The sequence below is a fragment of the Ascaphus truei genome, chromosome 15 (genome assembly GCF_040206685.1).
Source record: "Ascaphus truei isolate aAscTru1 chromosome 15, aAscTru1.hap1, whole genome shotgun sequence".
NCBI classification, from domain to species: Eukaryota; Metazoa; Chordata; class Amphibia; order Anura; family Ascaphidae; genus Ascaphus; species Ascaphus truei.
Window position 1 is genome coordinate 26,746,400 of NC_134497.1, and position 20,926 is coordinate 26,767,325.

Here is a 20,926-nt window from a genome sequence, read left to right on the forward strand (position 1 = left end):
CAAATAAAGTTTAGTGATCTAAAGTTCTAGTTGACCCGTAATGGTGTATGCAGATTTATCACTATTTGCAATTTAACATCAGTAATAAGACAATGGAGATGTAAAAACCACGTAACACATATTCCTGATTACCTTGTGTTGGCGCGTTACTTTTCCACAGCGCACCCCCTTCATACCAAGCTCTTTCCCATATTCATCTCCATGCCAGACGACGAGCTCTGTGTGTGTGGGGAGGTCTGTGCAGGTTCTTTAGTAGATTGTCCTGTGGTACTGCAACGCCACAAGGTTCTGTTCTTCCACGTTTCTCGCACAATTTACAAACCTAAAATAGATAGTGAGGTCTCAAAGTAATATATTTTATAAAGGGAGAGCTGAAAAAAGATACAGGTTGTTAATAATGTGGAAACAAAAAAAGAAAAAAGCGCAAGGCCCATAGAGTAGTAAAGTTATGTTTATAAGCAATTAAAAACAGTTATAAACACTCACAAAAAGGTAGTTGGTACAGGCACTTCGGTACTAAGATTGACCGCAGGAACAGAGGCACTTTGCTCGTCTGCTTGTGTGAGTCTCAGCCCTCCTCCTTCTCTCGATCGGCGATCTGTTTCACTTCCGCGTCAGCTGACTCGTGACGTCGGCGCGTGTCATCGATCGGGGGTTGACATTGCTTTGGTTGCTATTGCGTGTTGTGAACCTACACTAAGTTGCTGAGAAGAAGCAGACTGCAGAGTTTCCTGAGCGCCGAGTTTGAAGAGGGAGCTGGAGGCTACCCGTAGTCCAACCCCCGATCGATGACACGCGCCGACGTCACGAGTCAGCTGGCACGGAAGTGAAACAGATCGCCGATTGAGAGAAGGAGGAGGGCTTAGACTCTCACAACCCTAACAAGCAGACGGGCAAAGTGCCTCTGTTCCTGTGGTCAATCTTAGTACCGAAGTGCCTGTACCAACTACCTTTTTGTGAGTGTTTATAACCATTTTTAGTTGCTTATAAACATAACTTTACTACTCTCTGGGCCTTGCGCTTTTTTCTTTTTTTGTTTCCCCTGTCTCTATTTTCTCCTGGTCCCGAGGTTGGTTCCAGATGTAAAGAAGCTGCATACCCATTTTTTTCAAACAAGATTGAACTCTATATTTGGGAACACAATTTGTGAAACTCTTCTAAGTATTAAGTATTATTAAGTATTTTTTTAGTAATTGTTCTCCCTTTATTTCACTGTGTTAATCCCCTTTTAATGCGCAAGCGTGTGTGTGTATATATATACTATTTCTGTCAGTAAGAGCGCCGCTGGACACAGTTACTTACAGAGGGGTTAATACCCACCTGTTTATTCCTGTGTCTTACTTATTTACCTAACTGTTAATAATGTGACTTGTCTTTCCTTTCTTCTCTACAGTTTTTGAGGAGAACAGAAGTTAATGGAGAGCAATGTATATACGATGGCTCACTTGTATGTAGGCAGAAATAGAAATATCCCGTTATGTCGCACTGGAGAAACACCCCTATCTAATTAAAAAATAATTTTTATTAACACATTAATTAAAATATAAATGTAGTGAAGTAAACAGTGAACCAAAATAATAAAATTAAATTTAAATTGTATGGAGACGTCGGCGTGCAGAATCTGAACGCTATTACTGGGAATGAAAAAAGCTCTTTAATCCTATTATGTGCCACAGCTATACTATTAAATTAGATGTGGTAATAGCTATTTCAATATATCCTCAGAACATCAGATACCTGATCCTATATGTACCATGAAACCTCCTCTATGAAGAAGTATAGAGTAGGAGTGCTTGCTCAGTAATGACTAAAGGTTCTGTATGCCTATATACAGTGTTCATTTGTGGGGTATTTGGTAAAAAGTGGACTAATGAGGTCTGAGGTCTATTTCAGCTATACACCTAGTCCACACCCCTAAATACATATAATTTGTCACCAGACCGGCAGGTGCAGAGACTGCTGAACCTGATGGTCTGTAATGGTGAAACACTTGGCAAATAATGACCAAACACTCCTAGTATTGGAGTTTTAAGTCAAGAGACTCATATTGTTAGTAATGCAAGGTACATAAATTATTCTTAAATAGGATCAAAGTCAGAGCGCTGCGCTTCCCACGGTGAAGGCTCCAAAACGCTCTGACAAGGTAACGCACCCGACCTCTCCGATTAGCCTGCGCACCAGGGAGTGACGCTAAGACATACCCAACATATGTTTCACCTGATAGGCTTCATCAGGGGCGATTTTAGAGTGATTCTGGCAAGTATTTAAATATATTGGTCATCATAGATACTGATTACTGCTGATCCTCAATTGGTCTCATAGAGAGTTGCGTCATCATTGCGCGTCACTCTCAGTTGCAGCAGTGTATTGGTCCTCATAGGTACCAATTACTGCTGACTCCTGATTGGTCTCAGAGCGTTGTGTCATCATTGCGTGTCACTCAGTTGCAGCAGTGTAGTGCGCTTCGATTGGCTACCTCTGACCACATGATGATACATGCCGTTTGTGATTTGTCAGAGTCTTTGGTGCACTCGTGTATACCAGTCTGTTTACATTGCTATGGATACCAGAGAATGCTTGCTTCTGATTGGTGCAATTCATTAAAGCATGATGATGCCCCTTTGCTGTCTATGTACGTTGCAGCAGTAAAGTGCGCTTCTGATTGGTTGCCTCTGACCACATGATTATCAGTATTATGTGTAATTTATCAAATCTTGGCACAATCGTGTACATCAGTCTGTTTATATTACTGTAGCTGCCGGGTAATGCTTGCTTCTGATTGATGCAATTGATTAAAGCATCATTGTGTCCTGTTGCTATCTGTATCAGCTCCGATTTATTTACATTGTTCACATGTCTGCATCCTCTGCTGTGATTGGGCAAAATACTAGAGTGAATCATGCTTTTGTATATAGATTCAAACAAGTTTATCGACATTAGAATAGTTACAAATCCAGTGATCTGGATAGAAATTGAGGGGAGCCATATCAATTTAGTGAGTATATATGTAAAAGTCAGCACTATATTGATTGTGTATTCCAATATGATGGCAAAATAGGATGTAGAATTTTGCAAAACATGGGGAAATATCCTATCAACATGCTCAAAAGATCCAATGACACTTATCGTCAAACATGAGAAAGACAAATTAGAAGTTGTGAGCAAAGACCTCAAAGCACTGATCTCAGAGGTGGATACCTGGAATACAAGTGACAAATTTGAGATTTATGAATCACAACTAAAAACCAATGTTGATAAATACATCAAAGATCTAAAGGATAGGAAGCATAGAAAATTTGCTCGTGACAAAACTGATTATAAGGAGGGCAAAATATACAAATTCCAAGCAAAGTACATACAAAATACTGAACCAATAGTTCAGAGTGATTCTTCCACAGATTGGGTGTCCTCGGATACAGAGAACCCTAGTAACCAGTCCAAAACACACAAAAGATTCCAAAAACCAGATACAGTGTCAAACATCAACACTAGATCCAAAACAACAAGCCAAGAATCTACTCCTTTTTTAGGGGAAGCCCTAGCATTAGGCCCCCCAGACCTCTATTTAAGAGAACAAATAGGGGCAAGAGGAGGAAGAGGCAGGAGACCCAGAAACAGAGGGTACAACAAAAACAGACGGGGAGCATATCATTAAATCCTGATTATGAATTACCAGACACTTTCATTATAAATTTGACAGACTTCACTTTAAACGACTATCATATCAAAGTGCTTAAAAGAGGCCTTTCATATTCACCCACTTCAAACATGGACCAATTTGAGTGCATTAAAGACACCAATTTATTTGCTAGAAAATTACTGTTACATAAATACTACAAAAGGATTCAACAAGCAAGATCCCGAAATCTTGACTCTGTAGAAATGAACAGTGATGATCTGGATAACCTGGATATCCTATTAGATCTTTGTAAAGAGAATGAAAGAACACCAGGCACTGGTCCATTTACACAACTCAAACCTAAGGCCTCGTTCAGGGTGCCAGAGACAGGAGTTGGAGGGAGGGCGTTCGGGAGGGAGGGCGGCAGTCTGCTGGGCGATGTGTGTTCATCCTCCCCAGCAGACTTTTTCAGGAGTTGAGGAGGCGGGGAGGGGGCGGGGCTACAGACAGCAGCTTAGGGATCCAAGTTGCAGTCTTGAAATCATTCTCAAGAATGATTTCATTGGCTGCCGAGGTCCCAGTGACGCTGCTGCAGCTTCAAAAAACAAATTTTCTGTTTATTGAAACTGTAACCAGCGTCAACTCCCTACTTCGGAGACAGGGCAGCTGCTACCCTGACAACCACAGTTCACTTTAAATACATTGTATCCCACGACCGCACGCACGTCAGCACGCCCTCCCTCCGAAGCCTGCACCCTGAACGAGGCCTAAGAGTAAATTTACCCCCTCAATGGATGTCTGCAGTAATGTGGAGACATTTGTTAAATTGGTATCAAAAGGTATAGGACAAATGGCAATTAAAGGAAGAGGGAGGAATGATAACATGAATAAAGATGAAAGAATGGCTTTAATAGACTTATCAGAGAGGAAAGAAATCACTATAAAATCCTCCGACAAAGGCGGTAACATTGTGTTGTTAAAAACTGACAACTCTGTAAAGGAGAACCTAAGATTTTTGGGAGACAAAATCGTTACAGAATCCTAGATCAAGATCCAACATTGATTTTCCAAAAAGAACTAAAAACACTTCTAGACAAAGGTCTAGAGGATTCTGTAATATCAAAACAAGAACACAAATTCATGCTTAATTTGACTCCAAAAGTAGCAACATTCTATAGCCTACCACAGGTTCATAAAAATCCTTTACATCCGCCGACCAATTGTCTCGGGCATTGGGAACCTCACCGACGGACCCAGTGTCTACATAGACAAAGTTTTAAGAACTTTTGTAACATCATTACCGTCGTATGTACAAGACACTCGAGACGTTTTGAAATGCTTAGAAGGGATAATAGTGGACACCGACACATTTTTGTGAAGCCTTGATGTTGAATCGCTCTATACAAGCATTCAGCATCGGGTTGGCCTAGGAGCAGTGGCATCTTTCCTCTCAACCCGAAGTGTACAGTACCATATACACAACGAGTTCATCTGTGACCTCTTATCATTCGTCTTAACGCACAATTACTTCATGTTTAACCACAAACTCTACCTCCAGGTACAGTACAGGGAACTGCTATGGGGACTACGTGTGCCCCAACATATGCAAACCTGTACCTGGGGTGGTAGGAGAAGCATACAATGACATGACATTATGACATATGTTCAATGACAATATGACCAAATTCACTGATAATATCATCTTATGAATTCGCTACATAAATGATATCCTGATACTATGGAACGGAAGTAAAGAATCCTTTGCAGCTTTTGTGGATACATTAAACTCCAACCAACACAATTTAAGGTTAACACATGAAGTCAATGAAAAAAGCCTGGTTTTCTAAAGATTTAGGAATCACCATCAATCAGGAAGGTACAATTAGCACTATATCACATGCTAAAGCAACAGCCACTAGCAGTTACTTAAGGGCAGACAGCCACCAATCGGCATCACTCATTAAGGCCTGGGACATAGTAACTTGAAGCTCGCTGAGGCGCGCTCCTGCTCTGCCCCGCCTGCTGAATATGGAGCTTTTTCCTGTCCTTGCAGGCGAGGCAGTAAGCGCGCTCTGGGCGTGGGGCGGGGGCAGAGCAGAGGCGTGCCAGGAGGCAGAGCGGGAGGCGGGGGTAGTCCCCTGCTCCCATTTGATGGGAGCGGTCACGTGACCGCTCCTCCGCTTCCGCGAGCGCCAAATTTGAAACTTCCCTGTCTGTTCCAATTTTCTGAGCCTCCGCACGCATAAGCGCGCATGCGGAAGGGGAAACTATAGCCGCGCTGATGACAGATGCAGGGGGTTTGTGCATCTGCTCAGCGCGGCTCAGCCCACCTCAGTGAGCTTCCATTCACTATGTCCCAGGCCTAAGGGCATCCCAACAGGCCAGTTTCTCCGGATTAGGAGAAACTGTACGAACATCGCAGATTTCTATTCCCAAGCAAAAATGATGAAGGAAAATTTTCAGAACAGAGGCTACAGTAAAACAAATATAAATAAAGCTTTTAAAAATGTGGTTAAAGGAAATAGGGAAAAACTACTGTATACCAACAGGAAAATAGATGTGACGAAGTTGAGACATTAGGGGGTCTGACGTAACAGCATTAGGGTCAATGCAGCCATTTGGTTTGAATATTTTAGTCCACCATCTTGTCTTGTCTCTGTGAGTCTTATTTCTGTGTCTTATTTCTGTATGAACAGACGTGTGAACCAGACATGGAATGTTTTCGCTCCTAGCTGACTTTATTGATCTTTCCTCATCCAATCAGCTTCAAATTGAAAGTGTAAACAGGCTAGAAGTTGTGAGAAACCTTGAGATAAGCTCAGATTCTTACAGGGAAAATGATTCTCATACAATGTGCCAAGTGGCAGAACTGACATCACATTAACCCCATAATGATTTTTAGCTTACATACAGTTATTCAGTATTATTATGTACTAGCTGAGAGCCCCGGCGTTGCCCGGGATGTTTGTGGTGTGGGTGTGGCATTTGGGTGAGGAGTGGTCAACGCGGCCCATGTGCGGTGGTAGTGCTGCTGTGGCTGTACTGATGGTGATTGTATCGGTGTGCTGATTTTGGAGGGTTTGGTGCTGATGTGGGGGTGCGGATGTGGGGGTGCGGATGTGGGTGTGCCGATGGGGGAGGTGCAAAGGTGCCGATGTGTGGGTGCTGATGGTGTTGATGGGGGCTGGGAATGGCGGGGAGCCGAGAATGCCAGTGTGCTGGGGGGGCATGGGATAGCGGTGTGCTGATGTGGTTTTGCTGGGGATAGTGTGTGTGTGTATACGTGTGTGTGTATACACACGTGTGTGTGTATACATGTTTGTGTGTGTGTATACATGTTTGTGTGTATACATTGTATGTGTGTGTGTGTGTGTATACATGTGTACGTGTGTGTGTGTGTACGTGTGTGTGTGTATACGTGTGTGTATACACATGTGTGTGTATACACATGTGTGTATAGACGTGTATACACATGTGTGTGTAGACATTGTGTGTATGTATATATTGTGTGTGTGTGTATACATGTGTACGTGTGTGTATACACATGTGTGTATACACATGTGTATACACATGTGTGTATACATGTTTGTGTGTGTCTATACATGTTTGTGTGTATACATAGTAGGTGTGTGTGTGTGTGTGTACATGTGTGTGTGTGTACATTTGTGTGTGTATACATTTGTGTGTGTGTATACATGTTTGTGTGTGTGTATACATGTTTGTGTGTGTGTATACGTGTGTGTATACATGTGTGTGTATACACGTGTGTGTGTGTGTGTGTATACATGTGTGTGTGTATACAGTATGTGTACATGTGCGTGTATGTCTCCATGTGTGTGTATACACATGTGTATATACACATGTGTATACACGTGTGTATACACGTGTGTATACATGTTTGTGTGTATACATAGTATGTGTGTGTGTGTATACATGTGTGTGTGTACATTTGTGTGTATACATGTTTGTGTGTGTATACACGTGTGTATGTGTGTGTGTGTGTATACATGTGTGTGTATACATGTGTGTGTATACATGTGTGTACGTGTGTGTGTGTGTACATGTGCGTGTGTGTATGTCTCCATGTGTGTGTGTGTCTCCATGTGTGTGTGTACGTGTACATGTGTGTGAGTATACGTGTACATGTGTGTGTGTGTGTACGTGTCTACGTGTACATGTGTGTGTGTGTCTACGTGTACATGTGTGTGTGTCTACGTGCGTGTGTATACGTGTGTGTGTGTCTACGTGTGTGTGCGTATACGTGTGTATGTGTGTCTACGTGTGTGTGTGTCTACGTGTGTGTGCGTATACGTGTGTGTGTGTGTCTACGTCTGTGTGTGTGTCTACGTGTGTGTGTGTACACGTGTGTCTACGTGTGTGTTTGTACGTGTGTGTGTGTGTGTGTATACGTGTGTGTACGTGTGTGTGTGTGTAAACGTGTGTGTCTGTGTGTATACGTGTGTGTCTGTGTGTATACGTGTGTGTCTGTGTGTATACGTGTGTGTCTGTGTGTATAGGTGTGTGTGTGTGTGTATAGGTGTGTGTGTGTGTGTGTATAGGTGTGTGTCTGTGTGTATAGGTGTGTCTGTGTGTCTACGTGTGTCTGTGTGTCTACGTGTTTCTTTGTGTCTACGTGTTTCTTTGTGTCTACGTGTGCCTGTGTGTATACGTGTGTGTGTGTATACGTGTGTCTGTATAGGTGTGTGTGTGTGTGTGTGCGTGTGTGTCTGTCTACGTGTGTGTGTGTCTGTCTACATGTGTGTGTGTGTCTACATGTGTGTGTCTGTGGACGTGTGTGTGTGCCTACATGTGTGTGTGTGTGTGTGCCTACATGTGTGTGTGTGCGCCTACATGTGTGTGTATGTGTGGTCTCTGTGTGTGTGTGTCTCTGTGTATGTGTATGTGTATGTGTATGTATATATATATATATATATATATATATATATATATATATATATATATAGTGTGTGTGTGTGTATGGAGGGTTGAGGCTGGCAATGAAGGAATGGGGGGGTGTGGGGGGAGAGCTGCTTACCTTGCAGTCGGCAGCATGTTCCTCGAGGTGAGGCCTCCTGCAGGGCGGGAGCCCCCCCGGCAGGGCGGGAGCCCCCCCACTGCCCTCCGGCTCGAGGTGAGGCCTCCTGCAGGGCGGGAGCCCCCCCGCTGCCTCCGGCTCGAGGTGAGGCCTCCTGCAGGGCGGGAGCCCCCGAGCCCCCCCGCTGCCCTCCGGCTCGAGGTCAGGCCTCCTGCAGGGCGGGAGCCCCCCCGCTGGCCTCCGGCTCGAGGTGAGGCCTCCTGCAGGGCGGGAGCCCCCCCCCGCAGCCCCCCGGCTCGAGGTGAGGCCTCCTGCAGGGCGGGAGCCCCCCCCGCTGCCTCCGGCTCGAGGTGAGGCCTCCTGCAGGGCGGGAGCCCCCCCGCCGCTGCCCACCGGCTCGAGGTGAAGCCTCCTGCAGGGCGGGAGCCCCCCCGCTGCCCTCCGGCTCGAGGTGAGGCCTCCTGCAGGGCGGGAGCCCCCCCGCTCGAGGTGAGGCCTCCTGCAGGGCGGGAGCCCCCCCGCTGCCCTCCGGCTCGAGGTGAGGCGGCGGTGCCGAGGAGCGTTGCAGGCGGCGCCGGGTAGGCTGGTCTTTGCTGTGAGGGGGGTGGGAGAGGTGAGCCGGTGCCGAGGAGCGTGCGGCGAGGCCCGTGGGTATGCTGCCTCACCCATCCGGCCGCTCCCACGTGGATGTGAGGCGGGAGGCAGCGTGTTGTGGCCGCTCCCCCGCGTGTGTCCCGGGCGCTCGCTCCGCTCCCCCGCTGACTGTAGCGGCGCCGGGGTGTGAGCTTGGGGGGGGGGGGTGTGAGCTTGGGGGGGGGTGTGTGAGCTTGGGGGGGGGGTGTGTGAGCTTGGGGGGGTAAGCTTGGGGGGGGGGTGAGGTGTGTGTGAGCTTGGGGGGGTGGGAATGTGTGGGAATGTGTGTGTGTGTGTGTGTGTTTTTTTTTTTTTTTTTTTTTTGTGGACCTTTGGCCCGTCACTCCGCCTCAGGGGCGGGCCAAGGGGGTGGTGTGAGTGTGTGAGGCCAATGCGAGGTGTGGGGGGCGGGCCAAGGGGGTGGTGTGAGTGTGTGAGGCCAATGAGAGGTGTGCGGGGCGGGCGGCCCAAGGGACCAATGAGATTGCCGCTAGGGACACCGGACATCCAGGCAGGCAAACATACAGTGCTTTCACTAATATAGTATAAGATTACAAAATGACATCAGCTTTAGTATTGTTGTGTATTACAAAATGAGGTAATATTTAGTGACGTGCAAGCCCCCCCCCCATAAAGGGGTGGAGCTTTAGGTTTTAGGATATAAATTTATGCCATATCGTGTTATTTGGGGGAGAGCTTTTTGTTTTGAAGCTGCCTCCGCTGTGTGCACCTGAAATAAACTCATTTGATAACTGAATCTTTGTTGTAGCATTTTTACTGCTTTTACAGATGGTAGCAGAGGATGGTTTTCAATATCTCGGATACAGAGCACCTGGACAGGCCACTCCTCGGACACTCAAACCTGGGCGATCATAAGAATCAAGGTAAAAGGCACCTTTTTGAGGAAAGCCTGATTTTAAAATTGTTTGAGTGCTGTGTAGAGATCTGGTCCTTAAATGGTGTTTCTCTGAGTGACGGAATCCAGCTTTTATCAATTGAGTTTATTATTCTCTGTTCCTGTATTCATTTTAAAGTGTAAGAGTTGTTCAGAGTTGTTAGGGGCTAAGGTGAGAGTCCCGTTAAAAGTTTTGGTGTTTTGGTGATGAAGGTGAGTGTTTGTATGCTTAAAGGGATTGTTTTCAGACCGTCCTGGGTTGTGATAAATATTTTTGTTGTCTGAGCAGGACGGGTCCCTGATTGTACATTTGCTCTGTCTTGTCATTAACAGTTGAGTTATTTATGGATATCTGATTAGAAGGTCTTATCTGTATCCATGTTATAAAAATATAAGGTTTATCAGGACTTGGTTGGACCCGCTGAAGTGATTCAAGTTTTTTCTTTGGTATAGTTATGGTGAGAAAATGTGATTGGGGAACAGTCTTGTGACAGGTCCTTATTGCATATTTACACTATTCAGAACAATAAATGCCGAGTTGTACGTTATCAGCTTGCGCTGATTATTGTAGCCGAAGTATTGTACAGGTCAATTAAATTTGATTTCTGTAGCCGAAGAAATATTGTACAGGTCAATTAAAGTTGATTTCTGTAGCCGAAGAAGTATTGTACAGGTCAATTAAATTTGATTTCTGTAACAGGGGAATAATGGGAAACCAAAAATTCTCAAAGGATTGTGTGTCTGCAGATGAAAATAATAAAGAATGAATACAGAGAACGAAAAGAGACAATATAAATATATTTTGTTGGCCAGAGAATGGCACTGTTTGTACTATTATCAACAAATTGCGCAGATGTTTAAATGAAAGAGGGGTCTTTTTCTGTGGGATTGATAAGCTCAGGGAGCGCCGTCTCGTGTGTTTTTGAATCCCACAGGGAAACATACCTTACGTTAATATGGGTCAAAAGAATTCTGACAGGAGGGTCCCGTTGCATTTATTTTTACCATTGCCAGGACAGAAGTTAATATAATAACAAGTTAAAAAGAAAGTGACTAGGAAAGAAATAGCAAGTGAATTTGCCGATAGATAATCAAGGCATAAGATGGAGTTCAGGAAGTAGATATTGAGGGTTATTTTTATGAAAGGTTTATATGCAGAAATTGGGATACAATTAGAGACTGTGTATATTGTTTGGAAGGGACAGAAAGTGTTTAGAAGGGACAGAAAGTGTTTCGAATTGTAAAAAAAAAAAAAAAAAAAAAAGTAGGACATTTTGCTAGTAATTGCAGAGCAGCCCTAAGAGAGAGAATAGAAGAAAAAGAATGGGATTTGAAAGGTTTGTTCGTACTGGCCACACGAATAGGTCTTTTAAACCAGAAAATATTATTTTTCCTTCTGTTCTAATGGCAACTAGAAAGAGAATCAGAATAACAGCAGCACAGACCGCGAAAACAAACAAAAAAAAAAAAAACCCTTTTCTCCAAAAGATACGAAAAGTTAACTCAAAAGCTCCGGAGCATAACATTTTTTTTTGGTTTTAAAAGCAGGTTATTTATGAGAAGTTGAGTGGCTGTGTAGGAGAGAAGTTTGTGTCTATGTTCTTTGTGTGTCTGTAGTGTGGTTTCTGTGTGTGTAAACCAGTAAAAACACGTCAATTGCATTTCTATAGGATTAGGATATGTTGGAAATATTTTAAGCTCACACGTATTGTTTAAATTATATATGGTGTGTGCAGTTGTATAATTGTCCCATTTTTATTTTTGAGAGGCCATATTTATTTTAAGAGGCCATATTTTTATTTTTGAGAGGCCATACATTTTTTCGTTTTTATTGCTGTGGAGAGAGCTCCATTTTTAACTTTGAGCTGAAGTTTCAATCCAGTAATTAATATTTAGAAGACTGAGAAGCTGTTTTGTTATCTGCACGGCACTCTCAAGGTCTTTTTGGCGAAACGCCCGGGCTGGCTAATTGCCAAGATAAACAAGCTCTGACATTTTTGTGTCTTTAAAAAAATAACGCTGTCAGTGTGTTCGGCACTGTGCAAAGAGATTATAATACGAGAAATTTAGTGTGAAGTCCTATACAAAATCATTTGACTATTATCTGAATATGTGATGTATTTTATAACTTCTACACCATTTATTTTTCCATAGGTGTTCTATTTTATAATAAGCAGTAGTTACTGTTAAAATCCCTGTATAATATATAATTCTAATTCTGCTGATTAAGCAAACAACATCCTAGTTGCTAATTTATTTATTTTATTTGTAGAATGTTTTGCCAGGAAGTGGTGCACTGGGAGTCACCTCTCGTTTTTGGGTGTGTCCTGGGTACAGAGTTAAAGGACAGGTGATATATAGTTGCAAAATACAGTTACATAAGTGAGCAGGGTATATATTATATGCAAGGCATTTCACATTTTTAGCAGAATAGTTACAATGGAGTGTTTGGGGTGGAGGCCAGACTGGAATTGGCTAGGGGCATTTGTCTTAGTATAGTAATTGTTTAATTGGGAGTAAACACATTTTTTCCATGACGTTGGATAGTATTGTATTGTAGTGTATGACTTTATTTTTATATAGCGTCAAAAATTTACTCAGCACTTCACAAAGAATACAATAGAGGGAATTATAATAAAATAGTAAGTGCAGCAAAATCAGACAATAGGAAAGGAAACCCCTGCCCTTAAGAGCTTACAATCTAAGGTTTGAGGGGAATTTACAGAGATAGCAGGTGAGGGAATAAATGCTGTAGATGGCAGTGCTTGGCCACAATGGGTGTGGTAGGAGTGACTGTATGTGGAATAATAGCCATGAGTGCAGGCTATTGGGATGTTTAATTTGTGAGGCAAGTTTTAACGTTAGTTAGTATTTAATGAAAAGGTTGATACCATTTGCATTGGAGGAGATGACAGTGAGGCATAAATGAGAGCAAGTGTGTATTGGGAGAAGAGAGATTGGTCTGTAGTTTGAGACAGTGTTTTTGTCTACACTTTTGAAGATTGGGACAGCTCTGGTAGTTTTCTAGGTCTTAGGGATATGGCTTGCAGAAAGGATAGAGTTGATTATGGAAGCAATTGGTTTGACAATGGCTGAGGCCCAAAGTCTTAGGAACTTAGATTGTAGTACAGTCAAGTCCACATTAGCCGCTTAGTTTTAAATATGAAGAGCATTAATAGGAGATACCTCTGTCTATATGCGGATGTTAAGACAGTAGTAAACATATTGATACAAGAATTTGTTCCTAGGTATAAATTATCTCCCAATGAGACACTTATGGGATGACTTATGACTATCAGTAGTTCAAAGGAACAAATTAAGGACCATCTATTGGTAATAAAACAATTAATAAGTATTGTATGCCACTAATACATTTTTTGAGTCTCTCTAGGCAAATTTGAAAGTGCACCTACTCGAGAAGGGGTTAATAGTTAAGTAGTTCCTACACAAGCATGCTCTTCATCCCAGATGAAAAGGCCCATACTAACCACCAATACCGCAATTAAAGTGTCAGAGATTCCTGGATCCACATGGCTCACATAAAACTCATTCCAGCTCCAAAAAGACTAAAGTGATCTAAAGCATAGCAGCATCAAGTTAACATTTTGACGAGACATAAACTTTGACCGTTAACCAACGAGGAAAATAAGATACCAGGCTGAGGCCTGATCTTATCAGAACATTTCATTTTTTCAAAGACTCAGAACATTTCATTTTTTCAAAGACTCAATATTTTTATTCTTTTATAGTGTGTGTAAGTTAGAATTTTAAGATTTATGCACCATTGGGTCTGCGAAGGTATAACCCACAGAGAGATGACAGGATTGTCATGATGATGCTCTGCGGAGCTTTGTCAACAATACTCATCTGCCTGTGTTCCTTATACATCGCAGATATCTATCACCAGTGCTCGACAAATGCGGTCGCCCACTCGCCAAGGGCGGCTGCATTGAACCCCCTGGCGACTAGGTATTTTCGGTGGGGTGCTACGGCGGCATTTTCCTCCTTGGCTGCATTTTCCTCCTCCGCCTACTCCAACTTCACTTAAAATGGCTGCCACGCTACGACGTCACGTGGGAAGGAGACAGCGCGCGTCGCACGAGCAGTGTGAGGTCCCCCCTTCTTTACCTCATCCTATTGGAGCGGGTCGCAGTCAGACAATTGCAACTTAAGAGTGTCGCGGGTGCCGGGGAACGTGGCTGCGCACTGTGATGGCGTGTGCTCGGCGGTGCTATCCCAGGAGGCTGTGGTGTGCCGTGCCCGATCAGGTACCGGGGAAGGGGGGGGGGACGCACACGCACACCACCATCCCCTGCAGAGCTGGGGCCGCTATCCCGGGAGGCTGTGGGGACTGGAGCAGGTACCGGGGGAAGGAGCTGGGGATGCACCCCCCCCCCCGCCCTCCGCAGAGCTGGGGCTGCTATTACGGGAGACTGCGGTGTGCCGGGCCCGATCAGTTGCCGGGGGAAGGGGCACACACACACGCACACAATCCCCTGCAGAGCTAGGGCCGCTATTCCGGGAGGCTGCAGTGGGCCGGGCCCGAGCAGGTACCGGTGGAATGGGGGACACACACACTATCCACTTCAGAGCCGGGGCGGGAGGCTGCGGTGGGCCGGGAGCCTGCGGTGGACCGAACCCAGCGCCACCAGCGCCATGTCGGGCTGCCGGGTCCCAGATCTATTCCCCCCTGCAGCAGGCGCCTCGCTCCGCTCTTGCTGCGGCCTCCCGTTTAGGCCACGCGGGGCGGGCGATGTGCAGGAGAGGTGAACGGTGATGCAAGAGGGGAGTGAACGGAGGTAAGGGGGGGGGTGAACGGAGGTAAGGGGGGGGGGTGAATGGAGATAAGGGGGGGGTGAACGGAGGTAAGAGGGGGGGTGAACGGAGGTAAGGGGGGGGGTGAATGGAGGTAAGAGGGGGGGTGAACGGAGGTAAGGGGGGGGAGGTGAATGGAGGTAAGGGGGGGAGGTGAACGGAGGTAAGTGGGGGGAGGTGAACGGAGGTAAGGGGGAGGTGAATGGAGGTAATGGGGGGGGAGGTGAACGGAGGTAAGGGGGGAGGTGAACAGGGATGCAAGGGGGAGACAGGCTGGACTGGGGAGAGAGCAGAGAGAGAGATAGGCTGGAGTGAGGAGAGAACAGAGAGAGACAGGCTGGAGTGGGGAGAGGACTGAGAGAGAGACTGGAGGGGGAGAGGAGAGAGACAGGCTGGGGGGGGGGGCAAAATGCTCCAAGGCAGTCAATCACCCACCCTGTCAGTCACGCAGTCAGTCAACCCAGTCAGTCAGTCAGTCACCCACCCAGTCAGTCAGTCACCCACCCAGTCAGTCTGTCAGTCACCCACCCAGTCAGTCAGTCACCCACCCAGTCAGTCAGTCAGTCAAGGGTCAGTCACCCACCCAGTCAGTCACCCACCTAGTCAGTCACCCACCCAGTCAGTCACCCACCCAGTCAGTCAGTCAGTCAGTCAGTCACCCACCTAGTCAGTCAGTCACCCACCCAGTCAGTCAGTCACCCACCCAGTCAGTCAGTCACCCACCCAGTCAGTCAGTCACCCACCCAGTCAGTCAGTCACCCACCCAGTCAGTCAGTCACCCACCCAGTCAGTCAGTCACCCACCCAGTCAGTCAGTCACCCACCCAGTCAGTCAGTCACCCACCCAGTCAGTCACCCACCCACCCAGTCAGTCAGTCACCCACTCAGTCAGTCAGTCACCCACCCAGTCAGTCAGTCACCCGCCCAGTCAGTCAGTCACCCACCCAGTCAGTCAGTCACCCACCCAGTCAGTCAGTCACCCACCCAGTCAGTCAGTCACCCACCCAGTCAGTCAGTCACCCACCCAGTCAGTCAGTCACCCAGTCAGTCAGTCACCCACCCAGTCAGTCAGTCACCCACCCAGTCAGTCAGTCACCCACCCAGTCAGTCAGTCACCCACCCAACCACCCAGTCACCCACCCACCCAGTCAGTCACCCACCCACCCAGTCAGTCAGTCACCCACCCAGTCAGTCAGTCACCCACCCAGTCAGTCTGTCAGTCCCCCACCCAGTCAGTCTGTCAGTCACCCACCCAGTCAGTCTGTCAGTCACCCACCCAGTCAGTCTGTCAGTCACCCACCCAGTCAGTCTGTCAGTCACCCACCCAGTCAGTCTGTCAGTCACCCAGTCAGTCTGCCAGTCAGTCACCCACCCAGTCAGTCAGTCACCCACCCAGTCAGTCACCCACCCAGTCAGTCAGTCAAGTCAGTCAGTCAGTCACCCACCCACCCAGTCAGTCACCCACCGACCCAGACTAGTCACACACTGAATTCTTATTAGGAATTTATTCCATTTTTTTTAAAAGTGGGGCTAGGGGCGGGGCTGGGTGGCAAGTAGATTTTTGGGTTCGGCGAGTAGATTTTTGGTTGATTTGTCAAGCACTGTCTATCACCATGGTTAAGGTAACACTACACTAATTCACCATCTCACCCACAAACATCACAAAGTCTCAGTAATAGAATGTTGTGTTAATTCTCAAAATATATGATGGTAGAGATAGATGCCATTTTCTTTAGCTAGCAGCAGAAAGGTATAGCATTTTGTATCCATTTTTACACACTACAAACACCAAATATTTCCTGGCTGAAAGTAGTTTATGGAAAGAACAATTCTGGGTTAGTTTAGTTCTAAATGTAGGAGGTGGGTTATTATATGACAGGCTTAATACATTAACAGATGTGTTAGATGATGTCCTCAATCACACCACTAGAGCCATAGCATCACTAAACCAAGAACAGGTTCAGATCAGGCTTATGGCCTTACAAAACAGAATGGCTTTAGATTAAATTTTTGACATCAAAAGGAGGTGTATGTGCCCTAATTAAAGAACAATGTTGTGTTTTCAACCAAGATCAGAATGGCAAGGTACAGCATGAGTTAGATAGAAGAAGTTCAAGAAAGACTTAGGAAGGAAGGTGATACAGACTGGGATCTTTGGGGCTGGGTGGATTGGTTGGATCATTAGGAGCAAATTTTTTGAATGCGGTATGTGTGTGCTTGTGATACTCGTTGTCATCTATATTTGTGTTACGATTGTCAAAGGCATGCTCCACAAATGTGCTACCCCCTCTGCAGACATAATGCCATTGTTTGCAGAACCAATTTACAGCAGTCCCTTGAAGAAAGAAGATGCCAAGTATAGTGTTCTAACTCTGGTAAAGAATTTGGCCGCAACGCCATACGAGACTATGACTAGATTTGGCAGGCACCCTCGTGCACTATCCTATACCCTCAAGCAGAATTATGAGATGATGGAGCACTCCTGTGCCTCCCAACGTGTTTCTGGACTAAAATCATGCTAATAATTCTCAAAAAACAATGTTTTAAAGAATCAGAGGAGGGACTGACGAAGTTGAGACATTAGGGGGTCTGACGTAACAGCATTAGGGTCAAAGCAGCCATTTTGTTTGAATATTTTAGTCCGCCATCTTGTCTTGTCTCTGTGAATCTTATTTCTGTGTCTTATTTCTGTGTGAACAAACGTGTGAAACAGACATGGAATGTTTTCGCTCCTAGCTGACTTTATTGATCTTTCCTCATCCAATCAGCTCCAAATTGAAAGTGTATACAGGCTAGAAGTTGTGAGAAACCTTGAGATAAGCTCAGATTCTTACAGGGAAAATGATTCTCATACAATGTGCCAAGTGGCAGAACTGACATCACATTTAACCCCATAATGATTTTTAGCTTACATACAGTTATTCAGTATTATTATGTATTACAAAATGACATCAGCTTTAGTATTGTTGTGTATTACAAAATGAGGTAATATTTAGTGACGTGCAAGCCCCCCCCATCAATGGGTGGAGCTTTAGGTTTTAGGGTATAAATATATGCCATACCGTGTTATCTGGGGGAGAGCTTTTTATTTTGAAGCTGTCCCCGCTGTGTGCAGCTGAAATAAACTCATTTGATAACTGAATCTTTGTTGTAACATTTTTACTGATTTTACAGATGCCAAACAAACAATAAGATACATAGGTACCTATAACGCTCAATGGGACCAAATAAAAAAGATCTATAGAAAGTATTGGCATATCCTCTTGGAGGATAATAACCTCTGTGAGGGGTTGAAACCATTTCCTACGATGGTACCCAAACGATCAAAAAATCTCAAAGACACCTTGGTTCACAGTCATTATCAAAGTAATCAAACTGTTGAAACATGGCTTCCCCAAAAAACGACCGGAACGTATAAATGCGGCACGTGCAAGGCATGTAAATATGTTCAGTCAAGCAAAAGCTTTAAAAGCACAAATAACATGAAATCATTTCAAATAAAAAGCTTCATAAACTGTAAAACAACAAAAATAATTTATTTAATTACCTGCAAATGTGGGATCCAATATGTCAGGAAGACGGGCCGGCAATTCCGAAGACGCATATTGGAACATATCGGGTCGATCACAAACGAGCTGGATACACCGGTATCCTGCCATGTAAGGGGGAAATATAATGGAGACATCAATGCCCTACAATTCCAAGGAATTTAACGTCTGAAAAGTGATATGAGAGGGGGAGATTGGGATAACCAACTTCTAAAACAAGAATCCCGATGGATCAGCTATCTACATTAAACCCATATGGTTTAATGTAGGGATTTCTCTTCACCCCATTTCTATAACATCTGTAGAGTGACTATACACAATCTGCCAGACATCCTTAGAACACAATTCCTCCACATATGTCCCAAAGAATAATAAACCCTTTTAGTGGTTACATGTGTTTAAACTGGACATCATAGACAATCTCTGATGGGTTGGTCCCTAAATACAATTTTGAGGACTTTGAGAGATATATATCCTCATACCATTTAGGTGTAAAACCATTTTACCACCTAAAACACTATTTTGCCATCATATTGGAATACACAATCAATATAGTGCTGACTTTTAAATATATACTCACTAAATTGATATGGCTCCCCTCAATTTCTATCCAGATCACTGGATTTGTAACTATTATAATGTCAATAAACTTGTTTGTATCTATATACAAAAGCATGACTCACTAGTATTTTGCCCAATCACAGCAGAGGATGCAGACCATGTGAACAATGTAAATAAATCGGAGCTGATACAGATAGCAACAGGACACTATGATGCTTTAATCAATTGCATCAATCAGAAGCAAACATTACCCGGCAGCTACAGTAATATAAACAGACTGATGTACACGATTGTGCCAAGATTTGATAAATTACACATAGACAGCAACAGGGCATCATCATGCTTTAACGAATTGCACAAATCAGGAGCAAGCATTCTCTGGTATCCATAGCAATGTAAACACACGAGTGCACCAAAGACTCTGACAAATCACAAACAGCATGTATCATCATGTGGTCAGAGGTAGCCAATCGAAGCGCACTACACTGCTGCAACTGAGAGTGACGCACAATGAAGATGCGACGCTCAATGAGACCAATCAGGCATAAGCAGTAATCAGTATCCATGACGACCAATACATTTAAATACTTGCCAGAATCACTCTAAAACCGCCCCCGATGAAGCCTATCAGGTGAAACATATGTTGGGTATGTCTTAGCGTCACTCCCTGGTGCGCAGGCTAATCGGAGAGGTCGGGTGCGTTACCTTGTCAGAGCGTTTTGGAGCCTTCACCGTGGGAAGCGCAGCGCTCTGACTTTGATCCTATTTAAGAATAATTTATGTACCTTGCATTACTAACAATATGAATCTCTTGACTTAAAACTCCAATACTAGGAGTGTTTGGTCATTATTTGCCAAGTGTTTCACCATTTATTTATTTATTTATAAAATATTTTACCAGGAAGTAATACATTGAGAGTTACCTCTCGTTTTCAAGTATGTCCTGGGCACAGAGTAAAACAAATGATACATGGTTACAAATACAGTTACGTAAATGAACAAGGTATACATTATATACAAGACATTGCGTGCACAGTTAAAGAAAATATATATTAAGAGCGTATGAAACAGTTACAGACCAGGTTAAAATGTGAGACAGCCTTAGATTTGAAAGAACTTAAGCTGGTGGTGGATATGAGAGTCTCTGGTAGGTTGTTCCAGTTTTGGGGTGCACGGAAGGAGAAGGAGGAACGGCCGGATACTTTGTTGAGCCTTGGGACCATGAATAGTCTTTTGAAGTCTGATCTCAGGTGATATGTGCTGCATGTGGTAGGGGTGAGGAGCTTGTTCAGGTAGCTGGGTAGCTTGCCCAGAAAGTATTTGAGGGCGAGACAGGAAAGGTGAACTTTGCGCCTAGACTCTAGTGATGGCCAATCTAGTTCTTTGAGCATTTCGCAGTGATGTGTGTTGTAGTTGCATTGGAGAACAAAACGACAAATTGAATTGTAGAGGGTGTCAAGTTTGCTAAGGTGGGTTTGAGGAGCCGAGCCATATACTATGTCTCCATAGTCAATAATTGGCATTAGCATCTGCTGTGCAATACGCTTTCTGACCAGGAGACTTAGGGAGGATTTGTTCCTGTAAAGTACCCCTAGTTTGGCATAGGTCTTGGTTGTCAGGGTATCAATGTGCATCCCGAATGTTAAGTGGGAGTCAAACCATAAGCCCAGGTATTTAAAACTAGTGACAGGTGTTAGGGTGGTGTTAGCGTTGGTTCTAATCAGGAGCTCAGTCACTGGAAGCTTTAAAAATTTAGTCTTGGTCCCAAATACCATTGTTACAGTCTTGTCAGTGTTTAAAAACAGTTTGTTTTGGGAAATC

General features: G+C 44.6%; 1 protein-coding gene across 1 annotated transcript in view; it reads right to left on the minus strand.

The window, feature by feature from the left end:
- The window catches only part of LOC142466716 (uncharacterized), a 36,847-nt gene that overhangs the window by 4,178 nt on the left and 11,743 nt on the right, over window positions 1–20,926 (minus strand). Inside the window, exons 2-3 of the mRNA XM_075572045.1 lie at window positions 18,544–18,648; window positions 133–322 (exon numbers count right to left, since the gene is read on the minus strand). The gene's annotated coding sequence lies outside the window, so the exon portion shown is untranslated. The remainder of the gene's footprint in view (window positions 1–132; window positions 323–18,543; window positions 18,649–20,926) is intronic.